Source organism: Leopardus geoffroyi, chromosome B2 (genome assembly GCF_018350155.1).
Source record: "Leopardus geoffroyi isolate Oge1 chromosome B2, O.geoffroyi_Oge1_pat1.0, whole genome shotgun sequence".
In the NCBI taxonomy this organism is placed as follows: Eukaryota; Metazoa; Chordata; class Mammalia; order Carnivora; family Felidae; genus Leopardus; species Leopardus geoffroyi.
Window position 1 is genome coordinate 32,136,365 of NC_059332.1, and position 18,927 is coordinate 32,155,291.

General features: G+C 41.9%; 1 protein-coding gene, 1 long non-coding RNA gene and 1 other non-coding gene across 3 annotated transcripts in view; all 3 read left to right on the forward strand.

The window, feature by feature from the left end:
- Positions 1 to 5,764: 5,764 nt before the first annotated feature.
- On the forward strand, positions 5,765 to 17,169 carry LOC123608221. Its single transcript, XR_006717140.1, has 2 exons — positions 5,765 to 7,061; positions 16,634 to 17,169. It is a non-coding gene; the product is annotated as an uncharacterized LOC123608221 (long non-coding RNA).
- On the forward strand, positions 9,376 to 9,506 carry LOC123610074. The gene has a single exon (XR_006718099.1). It is a non-coding gene; the product is annotated as a small Cajal body-specific RNA 20 (non-coding RNA).
- Positions 17,170 to 17,471: 302 nt separating the features above from the next.
- LOC123608222 (HLA class II histocompatibility antigen, DP beta 1 chain) overlaps positions 17,472 to 18,927 on the forward strand; it is a 32,629-nt gene continuing 31,173 nt past the window's right edge. Inside the window, 1 exon segment of the mRNA XM_045497867.1 lies at positions 17,472 to 18,514. The gene's annotated coding sequence lies outside the window, so the exon portion shown is untranslated.

The following is an 18,927-nucleotide window of genomic DNA, read 5'->3' on the forward strand; positions in this document are numbered from 1 at the left end:
TGGGGCAAACAATAATCATTCAAGCCCAATGCTGGGGAAGAGCAAAAACAGGTTGCTTCTACTGAATCTTGTCACAACAAGCAACCCACCCTAAAACAATTGACAGTGTCATTAGGGATTCCCACTGGTTTCCCTCCACAGTTTCTCCAGGGTTGGTTTTTAAGAGTTCGGAGCCAAGAACACATGCAAATTTATCCTGGCAGGAAGCAGGTCTCTCCATTATTTTCCTATAATATTTATGTATGAATTACATCCCCTCATACAGAAATGTCAAAGGGTCGTGGTTCATTGACTCTTTGTTATATAACCCCCTCTCTTCCTGCAGATGCTAACACGGTATTAAATAAATGCTTGTCAAATGAACAAATAGATGACAACAAATAAAAATCAATGAGGTGAATACCAGTGGTCCTAGAGAGAGAGAGAGAGAGATTCTAGTACTGGAAACAAATTCTGAAAATAAAAGACAGGGTTAACATCTGAGTAAAGTGTCTGCTCTTTGAATATGACATAAATTCAGTTACTCTAAATCGTCTAACACATTGACTTTGAAGTAAACATACTTGTGTCCATCATGTTCTCTGGAGCATAAGTTGAGGTAGGTGTTAGGAGATATTATTCATTGAACACATATTTATGGAACACCTACTGCGTACTGGACAGAGGAAAGCAGGACATGGCCCCTTCCCTTAGGATTAGTGCTGTCCTATATAGTCAACACCACCATGCGTGGTCATTAAGCACTTGCAATATGGCTAGTCCTGAGATATACTATAAATAGAAAACCACAAGGGGCGCCTGGGTGGCTCAGTCCATTGAGCATCCGACTTCGGCTCAGGTCATGATCTCGCTGTCTGTGGGTTAGAGCCCTGCATCAGGCTCTGTGCTGACAGCTCAGAGCCTGGAGCCTGCTTTGGATTCTGTGTCTCCCTCTCTCTGCCCTCCCCCACTCATGCTCTGTCTCTGTCTCTCTCTCTCTCTCTTTCTGTCAGAAATTAATAAAATTTAAAAAAAAAGAAAACCACTGAATTTCAAAGACTTTGTAAAAAATGTATGTATTATATGTTTAAAATTATATATAACGGAGAATCTGGGTGACACAGTAGGTTAAGCATCCGACTTTGGCTCAGGTCATGGTCTCACAGTCCATGAGTTAGAGCCCTGCACTGGGCTCTGTGCTGGCAGCTCAGAGCCTGGAGCCTGCTTCAGATTCTGTGTCTCCGTCTCTCTCTCTCTCTGCCCTTCCCCCAGTCGCGTGCGCATGCTCTCTCTCTCTCTTTCTCTCATAAATAAACATTAAAGAAAATTTAATTATATATAAGTAATATAATCTCATTATTAGTTTTCGTATTAATGTTTAATTGGCAATATTTTAAATATGTTTTATACATATGTGTATATTTCATGTTTATTTTTGAGAGAGCGCAAGTCGGGGAGGGGCAGAGCGAAGGGGACAGAGGATCCGAAGAGGGCTCTGCGCTCACAGCAGAGAGCCCAATGCGGGGCTTGAACTCACAAACCGGGAGATCATGACCTGAGCCGAAGTCAGCCGCTCTGAGCCGCTCAGTCAGCGGACTGAGCCACCCGGTGCCCCTACAACATATTATTAATTTCATTCTTTCTTATTACCTTTTCAAAGTGGCTCCTAGAAAATATGATATTGAATACATAACTCATTATATTTTTACCGGACAGTGCTGCTCTGGTTACTCATGGTTGGCTACCAGTTAGCCATTCCATTATTTTCTTAGATTCTTCCATTTCAGCAGCTTCCTTGCCAGGGGCTGGGGGTCCTTTCCTGTGACCACCCAGAGATTCCACCAGAGGGCGATCTTACTTTTCACTGTTTCAATTTTGGACCTTAGATCTATTTTATGTATGTATATATGTATTTAACTACCTTTGGTCTGTTTTGCTTCAGGCACCATGCTACGCTCTGGGACCACAATTACGGTTCCTGTCATCCCAGCTATTTCAATTTATCAAGAAGTCAACTAATTATGATGTGGAGAGCAAGAAAAATCAAAGCCATTATATTAATGTGCAACATGAATGTTCATATGGTCTTCAACTTTCTGGGGTGATCCTTTCTTAGTAATTAATTAAGTAGTTCCGACCCAGACAATTTCAGGATTTCAAGTGGTCTAGTTCTCTCCCCAGAGTTTCCTGGACAGAGAAGTGACACGAGTGTGTGCTTCCAACATGCCAGGTCCTCGGTGCCTCTTGCTCCAACCTCCTGCTCCGGGCACACTGTACCAGTCATTTTGAGGCTGCTCCCTACCATAGCTGGTCTCTCGCTGGCCATGTTTTCAGGCTCTGAACTTCTGTCATGTTGCTGGAAGCTGCTTGCTCCGCCAAGAACTTATCCCTCCCATTCCCTGACTTCTCTAAATCCCAGAACCCCAACCTCTTATCCCCTGGGAAGAAATTGAAAATTTTAAGCCCAAATCACTCTTCTTTTGTATCTGTAGATAGTTCAAAATATAAAATTAAAACTCATATGTGAAAAAAATTAAATATAGTAGATTTCTTTCACCATTGATTATGCTGTTAGGTGTGGGACTCATGGCTTTTATTATGTTGGGGTCATTTCCTTCTACTTCGAGTTTGTTGAGTGTTTTCACCATAAAAGAGTGTCAAAATTTTGTCAAATGCTTTTTTGCATCAATTGAAATGATCATTTGGGTTTTTTCCTCCATTCTGTTAATGTCGTATATAACATTGATTAATTTTTATATGTTGAACCATGGTTGCATACCAAGAATAATTCCTAATTGGAGTGTAATTCTTTTCATATACTGCTGGATTCAGTTTGCTAGTATTTTGATGAGGATTTTTGCATCGATATTCATAAGGGATATTGGTCTTTAGTTTTCTTTTCTTGTAGTGCCTTTGTCTGGCTTTGGTATCAGGACAATAATAGCTTCATGGAATAAGTTAGGATGTGTTCCCTCCTTTTCAATTCTTTTTCAGTTCTTTTTTTTTTTTTAATGTTTATTTATTTTTGAGAGAGAGAGACAGAGACAGAGACAGAGTGTGAGTGGGAGAGGGCAGATGGAGAGGGAGACACAGAATCTGAAGTAGGCTCCAAGCTGTCAGCACAGAGCCCGATGTTGGGCTGGAACTCACAAACTGCAAGATCATGACCTGAGCCGAAGTCAGACGCTCAGCCAACTGAGCCACCCAAGCGCCCTGCTCCTTTTCAATTCCTTGAGGAAGATTCATATTAGTTCTTTACAGTTAAGTGGGATTCACCAGTGAAGAGCAGCTTTCCTTTGTCCAAAGGTTCTTTCTACTGACTTAACCTTACTATAGTTCTACTCAGATTTTCTATTTCTTGTTGATTCGTTTTAGCTAGGTTTTGTGTTCCTAGGTGTTTGTCCATTCCATCCAGGTTATCTAATTTTTAGTCATCCAATTGTTCATGACATTCTCTTTTAATCTTTTTTGTTTCTGTGGAATCAGTAGTAATGGTTTCTTAATCTTTTTGAAGACACAATGTTTGGTTTTATTTATTTTCAGTATATTTGTCTATTCTCTATTTTCTTTAACTCTGATTTAATCTTTATTGTTTCCTTCCATCTGCCAGCTTTGGGTTGTTTGTTCTTCTCTTGCTAGTTCCTAAGGTTGTGAAGTAGGTGATTGGTTTGAAGTCTCCCTTTTTTTTTTTTTTTATTTTTTTTTAATGTTTTATTTATTTTTGAGACAGAGAGAGACAGAGCATGAGCAGGAGAGGGGCAGAGAGAGAGGGAGACACAGAATCCGAAACAGGCTCCAGGCTCTGAGCTGTCAGCACAGAGCCCGACGCGGGGCTTGAACTCACAGACCACGAGATCATGACCCGAGCCAAAGTCGGATGCTCAACTGACTGAGCCACCCAGGGGCCCCTGAAGTCTCCCTTTTTAATGTAAGTGTTTACAGATATAAATTTCCCCCTTACTGCTGTTCTTACGTATGTTGCACTGTATGTTGTGTATTAGTTTTTGTTCATCTAAGTATCTCCTAATTTCCCTTGTGATTTCTTCTTTGATCTACTAATTGTTTGCGTGTTTTAGTCAACTTCCACAAATTTGTGACTTTTCCAGTTTGCCTTCTATTGTCTCTAAATGATATTTTAAATCAATGCATTACATTTTTAAAAATATTCTGCTGGTATTTAGGTTAAATGCTACCTGGAGGTTGTGATTATTTTCATGGATCAAGGTACATTCCACACTTTTGAGGTCAAGTCTCTCTACAGCAGCACTTGAAAAGTGAAAAGATATGTTGGGGCGCCTGGGTGGCTCAGTCAGTTAAGCAGCTGACTTTAGCTCAGGTCATGATCTCACAGTTTGTGAGTTCAAGCCCTGCATCAGGCTTTGTGCTAACAGCTCAGGGCCTGGAGTCTGCTTCAGATTCTATGTCTCCCTCTCTCTGTTCCTCCCCCACCCCTCAAAAATAAATAAACATTAAAAAAATCTTTTTTTAAAGAAAAGTGAAAAGATATGTTAACTTGCAAGCTAAGAGGCCTTTCTTACACCAGGCTTTAAGAAAGCTTTACGAAATTTACTTCTACATTACCAGCATGCAACACACACAAAAAAACAGGTATATTTAAGATATAATACTGGCACAGAAGAGAAAGAAGCTCACTGTGGAAAAGAGAAAGAAATAAGCATGGCTTCCCGGAGGAGGTGACGTGAGCCAAGACTGTGCACCAGCACAGCAGGAAGGCAGTCAGAACAGCATCATTCTCCATTTCCCCAACTCTTTCTGTCCTGCTATGCCTTCTTCTGAGGCCTTTTCCCACTAGTGGGATTCTGCTTCTCCCTGGACCCGACAGGAAATATCACCTCCCCCTTCCTCCTCCAGCTGCCAGCAGAATTGATTGCTTTCTCCTTAGTATGACCATTGCTCTCTAAAGATCACTGAATCTCCTTTAGCATTGAGTCACATTTTATATATGTATGTATATGTATGCGTGTTTATTTACTTGACTTTCTTCTGTTCCCTGTGAAGGCCCTGTTTAAAGGTAGAAAGAACTTCAGAAATCATTGAGTTAAGTCCTCTCCTTTTTATAAGTGAGAACACCAAGGCCTAGAAAGCTTCTGTGACTAAGGTCACCTAACTCACTATTTTAAAAGATAGTTTTTAAAAATCCAGCCCTGAGGTGAGACTTTGAGAAGGATAGCTAGAACCGTGCACATTAATATAACATGCTGTCAAAAGTTCAAAATAGGCAAGATAAAAACCAATGAATCACTAAAGTAATTAGTAAAAATGTATTGTGCACACACCAAAAATACAGTTTGCAGACCAGGAGCTCTCAGACCAGAGCATGTAAAGAGTCTCGGGGGTATATTGTTATAAAGCAGCTTGTGCCATGAGAAAGCAGTGACTGTTTATTCTTCACAAATTGGCTACAATATGAGAATTTTCAGGGGTTCCCTCATATCAACCTTGGGACACAGTTCAAGTTTTGCTTATTATTTCCGAAAGCACAAGCCAGAAATGATCCAGGTCAAGTTAGCCTTGCAAAATAAGCTAAATTAAGCTTTGTATGATCAAACTGGTTTGTCAGTTTATAATTTTCAAGGCTGGCCTCCGTTCGGCTTTGATTTTCACAGGCCATCTCTCAATAAATGCAAGACAGACGCTGCGGAAGCTCAGGGAATACAAAGCAGCGCAATCTGGTCGGCACTAGGACCCCGGGGGCGCCGGGTCAGCGCTCTCCGCCGGCGGGAGGTGGCGCAGGTTTGAGGTCGGGCGGGAGCTGGGAGTCAGGGGTGGGGGGAGGCGGGAGGACGGGGAACGGCGGTCCTGACCGCCCTGGTCCGCCCCGGGGGGTCGTCGGGTTTTCGGGGAGTGGGGGTCGGGCGCCCCCAGCTCTGCGCCTCTGCTGCTTGCAGCGCACTTCCTGTCGCGGGGACGCCGAGGGCGCCGGCCGTCTCCCGGGGCGCGGCGTCTGGACGGGCAGGTCGTAGCCGGGAGGAGAGGGCGCGCTTCCGCGGGGAACCGGGGATGGACACGCCGGTGACCGAGCTGGTGCTGCTGAGGGGCCCGGAACGGGGCGAAGCGGGTCCCGGCGCGGACGCGGGCCGAGGGGCGGGGCGTGCAGACCATGTGTGCAGGAGCGTACGGGCTCCCTCGCGCTGTCGCTGGTGGCGGGAAGGGGGCTTTGGGGCTGCGGTTGAGGGACAGGGAGCCACGTCTGGAACGCGAGGGCAGGGCCAGGAGGGGCTGGGCAGGAGACAAGAGAAAGCGAAGTCCTCGGGGCTCGCAGACCTGCACCTGGCTGGCCGTGGGGGCGAGGGGAACAGAGGAGGCAGGGGTGCAGGCGTGGCCCGTGGGACTGGCAGGTGCTGACCCGGCCTCCAAGCACAGCACCGCCTCCAGGCGCTGTAGGAAGAAACGCTGGTGGGGAAAGACCTTTGGGTCTGAGACGCTTGAGGGACACAGGTGAACAGTTACTATAAAATAGGGTCTGGAGCCGATGAGAAGGCTCTGGCTTTCGTGAGATCATCGAGGAGAGCGGATCCTGGGAGAGGAGAGCAAAGGACTGACCCTCAGAAACCTAGACAGTTGTGATGTTGGCTAACAGACAAAAGCCTGGGAAGGAAACCAGAAAATGAAGAGCAGGTATTAGGAGAGTCGGACAGAGAAGTGTGCCAGAAGCTGAGGTCGAGAGGGTGACTAAACCAATGGGAACAATGACTTGGGAAGTTGAAGTGAAGACAGGTTGAAATGTGGGTTGGGAAATCAGGAAGACTTGGGGAGAGCAGGCTGGCTGCAGCAACGGGAGCAGGAGCTGAGAAGTAAGGCGGGTGAGTGTGGAGCCTAAGATCTATGGAGGCTGAGATGGCATTTTAGTTGTCTTTGCTTTCCCATCGCTGGGCATAGAGTAGCGTTGGGGCTCAATGGTGCTGTTCTTTAAGGAATCAGTATACAGAGAAGAGAGCTGAGCTTCTTTCTGGCAACTTGTGCAGAGGAAGAGACCAGAGAGAATAGCATTGAGGAGTGAAGGAGTGAGCTGTGAACAAAAACAGGGACTCTTGTCACAGAGACAAAGGAAAGGATGAAGGGTGAGAGAAGGGACTGGTTGTGGGTGTCCCCAGCTTTTGTTTCTTCTTGAGAAAGTGGAAGACAAGGTCATCTGCTAAGAATGAGATGGTGGACAAATCGGGTGGGAATTAAGACAGTGACATCTTTTTTTTTAGTTTTAGTTAGTTTTTTTTTTTTTTTTTAACTTTTGAAAGACAGAGCCCCCTGGGCGAGGGGCAGAGAGAGAGAGAGGGAAACACGGAATCTGAAGCAGGCCCCAGGCTCTGTGCTGTCAGCACAGAGCCCAACGCGGGGCTTGAACTCATTGACGGTAACCATGACCTGAGCTGAAGTCGGACACTTAACCAACTGAGCCACTCAGGTGCCCCAAGAGAGTGACATCTTTTAAAACTCAAGTTGTTGGGGTGCCTGGGTGGCTCAGTTGGTTAAGCGGCCGACTTCGGCTCGGGTCATGATCTCATGGTCCGTAAGTTCGAGCCCCGCGTCAGGCTCTGTGCTGACAGCTCAGAGCCTGGAGCCTGCTTCTGTTTCTGTGTCTCCCTCTCTCTCTGCCCCTCCCCCATTCGTGCTCTGTCTCTCTCTGCCTTTCAGAAATGAATAAATGTTTAAAAAATAATAATAATAATAATAAAATAAATAAATAAATAAATAAATAAAACTCAAGTTGCTGGAGCACCTGGATGGCTCAGTAGGTTGAGCCTCCAACTTCGGCTCGGGTCATGACCTTGCAGTTCGTGAGTTCAAACCCCACATCAGGCTCACTGCCGTCAGCCTGTAGCCTGTCAGCGCAGAGCCCACTTCAGATCCTCTGTCCCCCTCTCCCTGCCCCTCCCCAGCTTGCACGCTCCCAAAAACGAAATAAATAAATTTTTAAAAAGGCAAGTTGCCGAGTTAATTAGGTGGGAGAAATGCCCAAAGACAAGTAATAGGAATGGTAAATTATTGACGGCCTCGTACAGACTTTGTAGGGTTGCAGATCTGCTGAATGGCATCATTTTCTCTAGCAATGATCAGCTGCCAGATAGCAGACAGTGCTGGATGCCAGCCTAAGGAGTTTGGGTTTATCTTCAAAGGGCCCCGAGCCCTGCTCACCAGAATCTCCTAGAAATCTTCCCTAAAGCACAGATTCCCCAGACTCTGTGCCCAGAGATCCAGATTCAGTGGGTGGTGAGGTCTGGAAATCTGTATTTTTAATTAGCTCTCTACTGACTCCCATGTAGCCAATTAAGTGATGGCAGACCCTGAAGATTTTTCTTTTTTTTCAGTTTTATTGAGGTATAATTGACAAATAGGAATTATATATATTTAAGGTGTTCAACTTGATGTTTTGATGTATGTATGCATTGTGAAATGATCGCTACAATCAAGCCAATTAACATATTCATCACCTCATGTGGTAGCCATTGTCTTTCTGTGTATGCGCACGCACGTGTGTGTGTTGAGAACATGAGATCTACCCTCAACAAATTTCAAGTATGCAATACGGTATTGTTAACTGCAATCACCATGCTGTACATAAGATCTCCAGAACCTATTCATCTTGGATAACTGAAAATGTATACGCTTTGACCAATATCTCCCCGTTTCCACCTCCCCTTAGCCCCTAATTACCACCATTCTTCTCTCTGCCTCTATGAATTTCATTTAGATCCCACACGTAGTATTTGTCTTTCGGTGTCTGCCTTCTTTTACTTAGCATAGTGTTAGCCATATAGCTAATTTAGCATGTGTATTATGCATAATAATATATATATACAATCTATGTATTCCTACATACATACAATAGATATATGCTCAGAAGTGAGTTATTAGATCATATGGTAGTTCTATTTTTAATTTTTTGAGGACACTCTGTACTGTTTTCCATAATGGCTGTATCAATTTCCACTTCCACTACCAGTGTACAAGAACTGCCTTTTGTCCACATCCTCGGCAACACGTATCTTTTGTCTTTTGATAATAGCCCTTCTAACAGGTATGAGATATCTCTTCTCATTGTGAAGGAGATTTCCCCCGATGTTTTTTTCTGGGATTTTATGGTTTCAAGCCTATGTTTAAGTCTCTAATACATTTTGAGCTGATTTGCATATATGGTGTGAGACAAGGGCCCAGTTTCATTTTTCTGCATATACGTACCCAATTTTCCCTACAATATTTATTGAAGAGACTCTCCTTTCCCCATTGCATGTTTTTGAAACTCCTCTTGAAGACCAATTGACCATAGATGCACTGATTTATTTCTGGGCCCTCTATTCTGTTCCATTTGCCTATATGTCGGTTTTTATACCAGTACCATACTGTTTTCGATTACTTTGTAATATATTTTGACATTAGGGCCTCTCTCCCACAGGGCTGCGGGGGGCCCCTTTTCTCCTCGGCCAGGTCTGGAGGGCAAGATCAGCCCTTGAAGATCATTGTCAGGACTGCCACAAGCTGGTAGCCTTGTTTTCCTGCCTCAGACATCTGTGGTTGCTGGGAGCCCTCACTTGGTCTATACCAGGCATGCCAACCCCATAGCCAGACTAGGGTCTGAAGTAGCAACACTGGTCATGGGGCCTACAGCTCTCCTCAGATAGTGCTAGGTTCTCATGGGCTGAACCTGGCCTGTGTTGCCCCAAAAGTAGCTTGGCCCCTTGTCTGCCCCATAGGCAACACCTAACAAACACCTAAACAGGTAGTGATCTACAACAAAGATCCCTGTGAGGGAGTGGGGCCTCTCACCTCCTGCTCTCCTACTAAACAACTGCTTTGGCCCCAGGGGATATTACTGGGAGAGGAGAGGGTGCCCACAAGTGAGGACTTCTGTTGTAGAAGGGGCATCTGAGGCCACCTAACTCAGAGAGGATCACCATTTTTCCCTATGTGGATTAGCTTGGGTGCCAGCCAGGCCACTCCATCCACCCACTCAGAGCTGTGTCTCCTGCCATAGGGTCCTGTACAGGATTGTGAGAAGCGGGGTGGTGAGGAAGAGCCCTGAGTGAGTGCTGGAGAATAAGGAGCAACACAAGCATCAGGGCAAGGAGGTCAGACCTGGCACTCAGTACACCGGCCATAAGCACGAGCCCCACTTGCAAGCAGTTACCTCTATCTAGTCGGACAGCTCGGGCTCCACACAGTTGCAAGTGGGAAGTTTTATGTGTTGAAGTGCCTACTTCATCAACTAACAAAATAATGTTTTAGAAAAGTTTTCAAGCTCTAACAGTTTTTCTTCACTAACAAAAGTTCTGAAAGCATCTTACTGTGTTCTAAAAGCAATAAACCACTTCCTGTGGAAAAAAAATTAGGAAATGTGATGCCTCCAGATTTGTTCTTGCTCAGATTTGTTTTGGCTATTTCGGGTCTTCTGTGTTTCCTGTGATTAAGATTATTTTTTTTTATTTCTATAAAGAATTCCATTGGGATTTTGACAGGAATTGCATTTGAATCTGTAAATCACCTTGAGCAGTGTGGACAGTTTAACAATATCCTTCCAGTCCATGAGTACTGAGGTCTTTTCATTTATTTGTGTCTATTTGGATTTCCTTCACCAATGTTTTATAATTTTTGGTGTACAAATTTTTCATCTTTTTGGTTAAGTTTATTCCTAGGTATTTTAGTTTTCTTTTGTTGCCATGTGATTGTTTCCTTAATTTTCTTTTCAGATAGTTCTTGTTAGTATATACAAACACCACTGATTTTCATATGTTGATTTTGTGTCCTGGAACTTTACTAGATTTGTTTATTAGTTCTAACAGTTTTGTTGTTGTTTAATCCTTGGAGTTTTCTACATATATAATCATGTCATCTACAAACAAAGATAAATTCAGTTCTTCCTTTCTGTTTTGGATGCCTTTCATTTCTTTTTCTTGTCTAATTGCTCTGGCTAGGATTTCCAGTACTATGTTGAAGAGAAGTGGCAAGAGTGGGCATTGTTTCCTTATACCAGATCTTAAAAGATTTCAGGGGTTCCTCATTGATTATGGGGTAGGTTGTGGGCTTTTAATATATGGCCTTTTTTGTGTTGAGGTAAGTTCCTCTACCTTTATTTTGTTGATAGCATTTATCCCAAATGGATGTTGTCAAATGCTTTTTCTGTGTCTATTCATCTATCATGTGATAATTGTGTTTATCTTTCATTCTTTTTTTAATGTTTATCTTTGAGAGAGAGAGACAGAAAGAGTGTGCATGAGGGAGGGGCAGAGAGAGAGGAAAACACAGAATCTGAAGCAGGCTCCAGGCTCTGAGCTGTCAGCACAGAGCCCAACACGGACTGTGAGATCATGACCTGAGCCAAAGTCGGACGCTTAACCAACTGAGCCACCCAGGCACCCCTCTTTCATTCTGTTAATATGATGTGTCACATTGATTGATTTGCCAATATTGAACCATCTTTCCATCCCACAGATAAATCCCACTTGGTCATGGTGCGTAATCCTTTTAATGTGCTGTTGAATTGGTTTACTAATATTCTATTGAGAATTTTAACATCTGTGCTCATTAGGGATACTGGCCTGTGGTTTTCTTTTCTTGCATTGTCTTCATCTGAATTTGGTATCAGGGTGATGCTGGGCTCATAAGTGGTTTGGAAATGTTCCCGCCTCTATTTTTTGGAAGAGCTTTAGAAGGATTGGTACTAATTCTTCTTTGAGTGTTTGATAAAATTCACCCATGAAGCCATCTGGTCCCAGGCTTTTCTTTGTTGGGAGGTTTTTAATTATTACTTCAGTTTTCTAATTTTTTATTGGTCTTTTCAGGCTTTATTTCTTCTTGATTCTGTCTTGTTATTATCTAGGAGATTCTCCATTTCTTCCAGCCTACCCGATTTTTTGGCATATAATTGTTCATAAAGTTCCCTATGATCTTGTTTATTTCTATGGCATCCATTTAATGTTTCCTCTTTCACTTCTGATTTTATTTATTTCAGTCTTTTCTCTTTTTTCTTAGTCTACTAAGAGCTTATCCATTTTTTTAATCTTTTCAAAAAACCAACTCTCAGTTTTGTTGATACCATCTATTCTTCTATTCTCTATTTGGTTTGTTTCTGCTCTAATCTTTATTTCTTTCTTTCTGCTAACTTGGAGTTTAGTTTGTTTTTTTCTAGTTCCTTGAGGTGTAAACTTAGGTTGTTTACTTGAGATCTTACTTCTCCTTTTTTTCTTTTTTCTTTTTCTTTTTTTCGCTAAAAATTTCCTTCTTAGTACTACTTTTGCTGCATCCCATAAGTTTTAGTATGTTGTGTTTTTATTTTCCTTTTCTCAAGATATTTTTTTTAAATTCCCTTTGGCCAACTGTTGAAGAATATGGTCTTTAATTTCCACATATTTGTGAATGTTCCCATTTTCTCACTGTTATTGAGTTCTAATTTCATTCCATCATGATTGCAAAAGATACTTGATATGATTTTGATCTTCTTAAATCTGTTAAAACTTATTTTTTGACCTAATATGTGGTTTATCCTGGAGAATGTTTTGTGTATGCTTGAGAAGAATATATATTCTTATGCTGTTGGGTGGAAAATACTGTGTGTATGTTTTAAGTCCATTTATTCTATAGTGTTATTTAACTCCACTGTTTATTTATTGATTTTCTGTCTGGAAGTTCCACCCATTGAAAATGTATTGAAGTCTCCTACTATTATTGTATTGCCATCAATTTCTCCTTTCAGATCTGTCAGTATTTGTTATATATACTTAGGTGCTCTGATGTTGGGTGCATTTATATTCACATATCTTCCTATTGAACTGGCCCTTTTATCTTAATGTAATGACGTTCTTTGTCTCTAAAGGCAGTTTTTTACTTAAAGTCTATTTTGTCTGATATATTTATGGCCATCCTTATTTTCTTTTGGTTATTATTTGCACAGAATATCTTCTTTTCATTCCTTCATTTCAGCTTATGTGTATCTTTAAATCTAGAGTAAGTTTTTATAGACAGTATATAGTTGGATCTTTGATTTTTTATGTATGTCTTTTCATTGGGGACTTAAGCGATTTGCATTTACAGTAACTTTTGATTAGGAAGGATTTTTTTTTTTTTTATTTACTTTGAGAGAGACAGAGACAGCACATGTGGGGGAGTGCAAGAGAGAGAATACCAACTGCAGCAGAGAGAGAGGGCAAGAGAGAGAATACCAAGTGCAGGGCTCAAACCCACTAACTGTGAGATCATGACGTGAACCAAAACTAAGAGTCTGATGCTTAACTGACTGAGCCACCCAGGCACCCCAGGAAGGATTTAAATATTGCCATTTTGTTAACTGTTTTCTGTTCATCTTATAGTTCTTTGTTCCTCTTTTTCTTTGTCTTTTGTGTTCATTTTTTTAATATACTATTGATTGGTTTTAATTCTTTTCTCTTTTGTGTGGCTTCTGTAGGTATTCTCTTTGTAGTTACAATGGGCTTATACAAAATATCTTCTAGTTATAACACTCTGTTTTAAGCTGTTTTAAAGTGACAACTCATCTTCACTTGCATACAAGTGCTCTACACTTTTACCTCTCCCCTTACCTCCACATTAGATGTTATTGATGTCACAATTTACATCTATTTATGTTTTATATCCATTAATATGATTTTAGTTATAGTTATGTACAATGCCTTTGTCTCAACTTTTATACTAGAATTAAAAGTGATTTGCTCACCACTGTTACATATTTACCAATGTTACACCTTTACCAATGTGTTTCATACTTTATTAAGTTATCATTTTGCTGTTAGCATCCTTTCATTTCACCTCCTTCTAACATTTTTTATAAGGCAGATCTAGTGATGAACTCCCTCAGCATTTGTTTATCTGAGAAAGTCTTTATCTTCCCTTAGTTTTTAAAATTTTTTTTTTCAACGTTTATTTATTTTTGGGACAGAGAGAAACAGAGCATGAACGGGGGAGGGGCAGAGAGAGAGGGAGACACAGAATCGGAAACAGGCTCCAGGCTCTGAGCCATCAGCCCAGAGCCTGACGCGGGGCTCGAACTCACAGACCGCGAGATCGTGACCTGGCTGAAGTCGGACGCTTAACCGACTGCGCCACCCAGGCGCCCCAATCTTCCCTTAGTTTTTGAAGGACAGTTTTTCTGGATTTGGCATTCTTGGTTGGCAGGGTTTGTTTTCTTTCAGCACTTTAAATATCTCATCCCACTCTTTTTGGCCTGCAATGTTTCTTCTGAAAAACCTACTGATAATTTCATTGAAGTCACTTTTTTCCTGCTGCTTTCCAAATTCTCTCTTTGTATTTGACTTGGATAATTTAATTATAATGGGCCTCAGTGTGGGTTTCTTTGGGTTCATCTTTAATATTCTTTAGGTTTCTTGGATCTGAATGCCTATTTCCTTCCCCAGATTGAAATTTTCAGCATTATTTCTTTGAATAAACTTTCTGCCTCTCTCTTTCTCTCCCTCTCTCTCTCTTCCTTTCTCCCTTTCCTCCTCCTCCTCCCCTTCTTCTTCTTCTTCTTCTTCTTCTTCTTCTTCTTCTTGTCTTTGTCTTCATCTTCATCTTTGTCTTCTCCTCCTCCTCCTCCTCTTCCTTCTCTTCTTCTTCCTCTTCTTCTCCTCCTCCTCCTCTCCTCCCCTCCTCCTCTTCCTCCATCTTATTCCTCTGGGATTTCCATAATGTGTGTATTGGTACATTTGATGATGTCTAAAGTCCCTTAAGCTATCTTCACTCTTTTCATTACTTTTTCTTTTGACTCCTCTGACTAGATGATTTCCACTGACCTATTTTCAAGTTCATTGATCCTTTATTCTACTTGATCTAGTCTCCTATTGAACACCACTATTGAATTTTTCAGTTCAGTTATTGTATTCTTTAGCTCTATGATTTGTATTTGGTACTTACCATTTTTTCTTTGCTGAAATTCTCACTTTGTTCATGCATTGCTCTCAACTTCAGTGAGCATCTTAATGACCAGGAAGGTCATTTGATTTTCTCCTTTTATTTTAATGTAATGAGGATCTTGAAAACCAGGTAATACTCCTGCTTTGTAGAAAGTGGGTTGCAGAAAGTCCTTTCATTGCATTGTGACTCTGAGGTACCTACTGGGAAAAGGGTCTTCAATTTCATCCCTTCAGTGAGTGTGGAAAATGAGTGTGACTTTGTTCCATTGATGAAGGAAACCCAGAAAAATCTTATTTTTCATCAGGCTAAGACCCTATCTGTCGCCAAATTTTTCTTTCCTGATACTTAGAGGAAGAGAGATCAGCAACCTGAGATAACTTTTCTTCTTACCTCCATAGGATTCATGATCTGACCCAAAGACCTGTATGTGCCCTGGAACAAGTATTTTTCTAAGTTTCCTCAGTCCCAGAGGCTGGTTCTTGGACAGACCTCAGCCTCCCAAGAGGATGAAACTAGTTTCTACAGTTGTTCTCTTTAATTCCATGCACACTTTCTCTCAGGGGGGCCCTATCCAAGTTCCCTTTTTATAGTTCCATAGGTAATAAAAAGCCAGTGTTATTGTCTGTTTTCTCTTAAGAATATGCGCACCAAATCATCTCTGCCATTGCTTTTTTTGAGGATATTGGTAAGCAGTAGGAGTTAATGAAGAAGTTCATTATTGTGTATACATAAGGCAAGAAGCAAAACATGGAAAGGGGATATCCTAACTATTGGGAAAGGCGACAAATTGGACATGGACCACCTCTGAATTCACACTCTATCTTTGCACTGTCCCATATTTATGTTTTCTACCTTCATCCCTGTAGATCTGAGACCATCCTTAGTTATTCAAGGATGAGCCCACAGTGAATTTTGTGTTATACAACCTATACTCATGCAGCACTGATTCAACATGATTGCCAAAAGCATATTTTACCATTACCATTCAGAAATCAAATTAAAATCAGAATTTTAAGTTAGAAATATAATGTAATAAACTTAAGCCCTTTTCTTTGCATACCGTGATAAATAGTCCTTGACCAAACAAGGCTTAGCCTCTTTAATGCAATAACTTATCAAAGATACAGATTTATCCTTTAAATAAGTCTGTAATCCTCAGATCACCTAGGCCTCCTGTCCTAGTAATCCACGCGTGTTAAAATGCTCAAACCAATAGACGCAGTTCTCTTTTTTAAACATAGACCTCCTTTTACAATCCAAAATGATTATGGGTTTTCTGTTTCATATGAAATTATCCTGAAGGTCAAGATAGGGTCTAAGTGTTCCTTCTTGCCTCAAATATGGAGTATTACCTCCTGAGGCACATACTGAGCTCTCAGAAGATCTCGGACACACCAAGGTGGAACCTCCTCTCTCCCTGGCTCCTTACAAGGGTCTCCGGCATCTTGTTAGCCCCCGGGCCCCTGCCCCCTCTCAGTTCCCACTGCCTGTTTCTCTCACGCTGCTCCCTTCCCATCATGCCCTGCATGGGACCAGCTTCTCCCATTTCTAAGAGAGGTGGAGGCTGAAAGTGCAGACCTGCGTGTTACTGACCCCGGAGTGCTTGCTGGGGTCTGTAGAAAGGATGGGATCATTCAGTGAGGAAGCCCAGGAAGACGGCCCCGGGCATGGTGAACCAACCGCGACTCCTATAACCCGTTATGTGAGTGCATTGCTTCGTTTAATCCTCATAACTCAGGGATGAGGACACGGTTTTTCTTTTCCTTATCTACTCCAGGTGTATCTGCAGCGGCCACTGTGATCCAGACAGCAAGAAGAAAATGAGGCAGCGCAGGGCAGGGCAGGGCGGAGCTCTGAATCCAGGTCTTATTTCCCTATCTGGTGGAGGGAGAGGAGGCGGAAGTGAAATGGCTCAGTGGGGCTCAGCCGACCAGAAAACACCAGAAGGGACATCCCAGTGTCTGGGACAGAGGCTAGAACTGACATGCCCCAGAAAGTCCCAACCTGTGTGGGGTTCAGGGATAAGAGGAAGAAAACCAAAATGGAGACATCATAATCACTTTCCTGGGATCGATGGAAATATCTTTGAAATTGATCCTTGAGTATTTTTTATTTGTAGTGACTTCTGTGAATGGATAATTTTCTTCATAATTTCGTGTTGATTTTTTGTATCATATAGGAATTCACTGATTGTTATTAAGTAATGATATATTTTACCCTTTCATTCCTTTGATATTTTTGGAAGTCTGATAATAATTTGATGGTTCCAGATATGTAATCAGAATGCAAAAATATTAATTATTTTACTCCTAATTATTACTATTTTTATTTCTTCTTGAAATTTTTATCTTCTTTATATGAGATTTCTCTGATACTTTACCACTCTGTAAAATTAACTCTCTGCTTTGTAAAGTCTTTTTCTTTTATAAATTTGTCATTTTCTTGGGGCGCCTGGTGGCTCAGTCCATTAAGCATCTGACTCTTGGTCTTGGTTTCGGCTCAGGTCATGCACTCACAGTTCGTGAGTTTGAGTCCATCAGGCTCTGGGCTAACAGCACAGAACCCACTTCAGATTCTCTGTCTCCTTCTCTCTGAGCCTCCCCTACTTGTGCTCTCTCTCTCTCTCTCTCTCTCTCTCTCTCTCTCTCTTTCTCTCAAAAAATAAATAAACCTTAAAGAAATTGTCATATTTTTATAAATTTGTGTAGAACTATAGTAAACGCCTCTGGTACTTAATAACAAAATGATAGAACTTATATTGTTAAAATTGTTTCAACTATTTCTCTGTTTTGAATTAGCCTTACACTATAATAATGAACATTTTTTGATTCCTTACTATGTGCAAGGCTCTGTTTCAAGAGATTCACAAATACTGAATATTATCCCAGTTAGATTTCCCAATAAACCAATGACATAGGCTCCATAATAATCTCCATTCTACATGAGAGGAAACTAGTCACAATGGGTTAAAAAAAAATGAGGAACACATATCAGGAACCACATATAAATTTGTTTGTAGGGGATCATTTGATGTTTAAAACTTCACTACCACCCCCCAAAAATATTGAAATGCAAAGAAAAGATGAACCCTGGGGTTAACAGTAGGGAGTCCAATCCCTCTAGATCTTCAACACATTGTTTAGGATTTGCTCCATCCCAAAACACATCCAGGCAAGGGGGATGGTGTTCACCATGGTGGGGGAATGACATTCCTTGGGATCTGTTCCTAGGAAGAAAATATATAAAACAATCAAGCCTTATGACTCAGCCAGTTGCTCAAAATGAGAATCTCTCTCCTTATGTTGTCTTCAGTGAATCTTACACCGTAAAGAATCATGTGCTTTACCGCAAACTTCTGTCTGGTGAGTGACAATTCCTGCTTATTGGTTCCTTTTTCAGAATCTGACCACAGCCAGGCAATACAGAAGGCTGCCCAGGCTCATCATCTCTAATATTTTAATATACCATATGCTATATTAATATATTTTAGGAGTGAGGCTTATTGAGTGAGAGCTGCTCTGACTGCAAGCCTCTCAGCCCCTGTCCTTTCCCAGGCTCCAGGATGGCGGTCCTGAGGATCACTGGGGCCCCAGGGATGGCAACTTGATGTCCTTGGTGATGCTGAGCTCCCCTTTGGTTCAGAGCAGAAACACCCCAGGTAAGTGCAGAGCTGCTATTCTTGGAGAACCTGCCTCAGGGAAATGGCCTTGGGGGGCCTTCCATGTGGGCCCACTCCCTGAGAAAGTCTTTGGGGCTCTGATACCATGCAATGGCTGCTAATCTCACCAGAGAGAGGAGGAAATCAGGGCATGCGTGTATGATACCTGGTGGTCTGGAGTGATTTTGAAGGGACAAGTATCTCACAGAGGGGTCATCAAAATGGTATTTCAAAATCTATCAAAGATCAGAAAGGGGAAATTATGGTTAGTCTGAATTGTTCAAGATCTGAAGATCACTCGATAGAATCAGTGCACCAGGTAGAGGCCCCTTCCACAGAACCAGGCAGGAACCCTCATTCCATGACCAGTGATGGCCAGAGCAACAGAGGAGGGTGATGAGGACAAGGTTTGG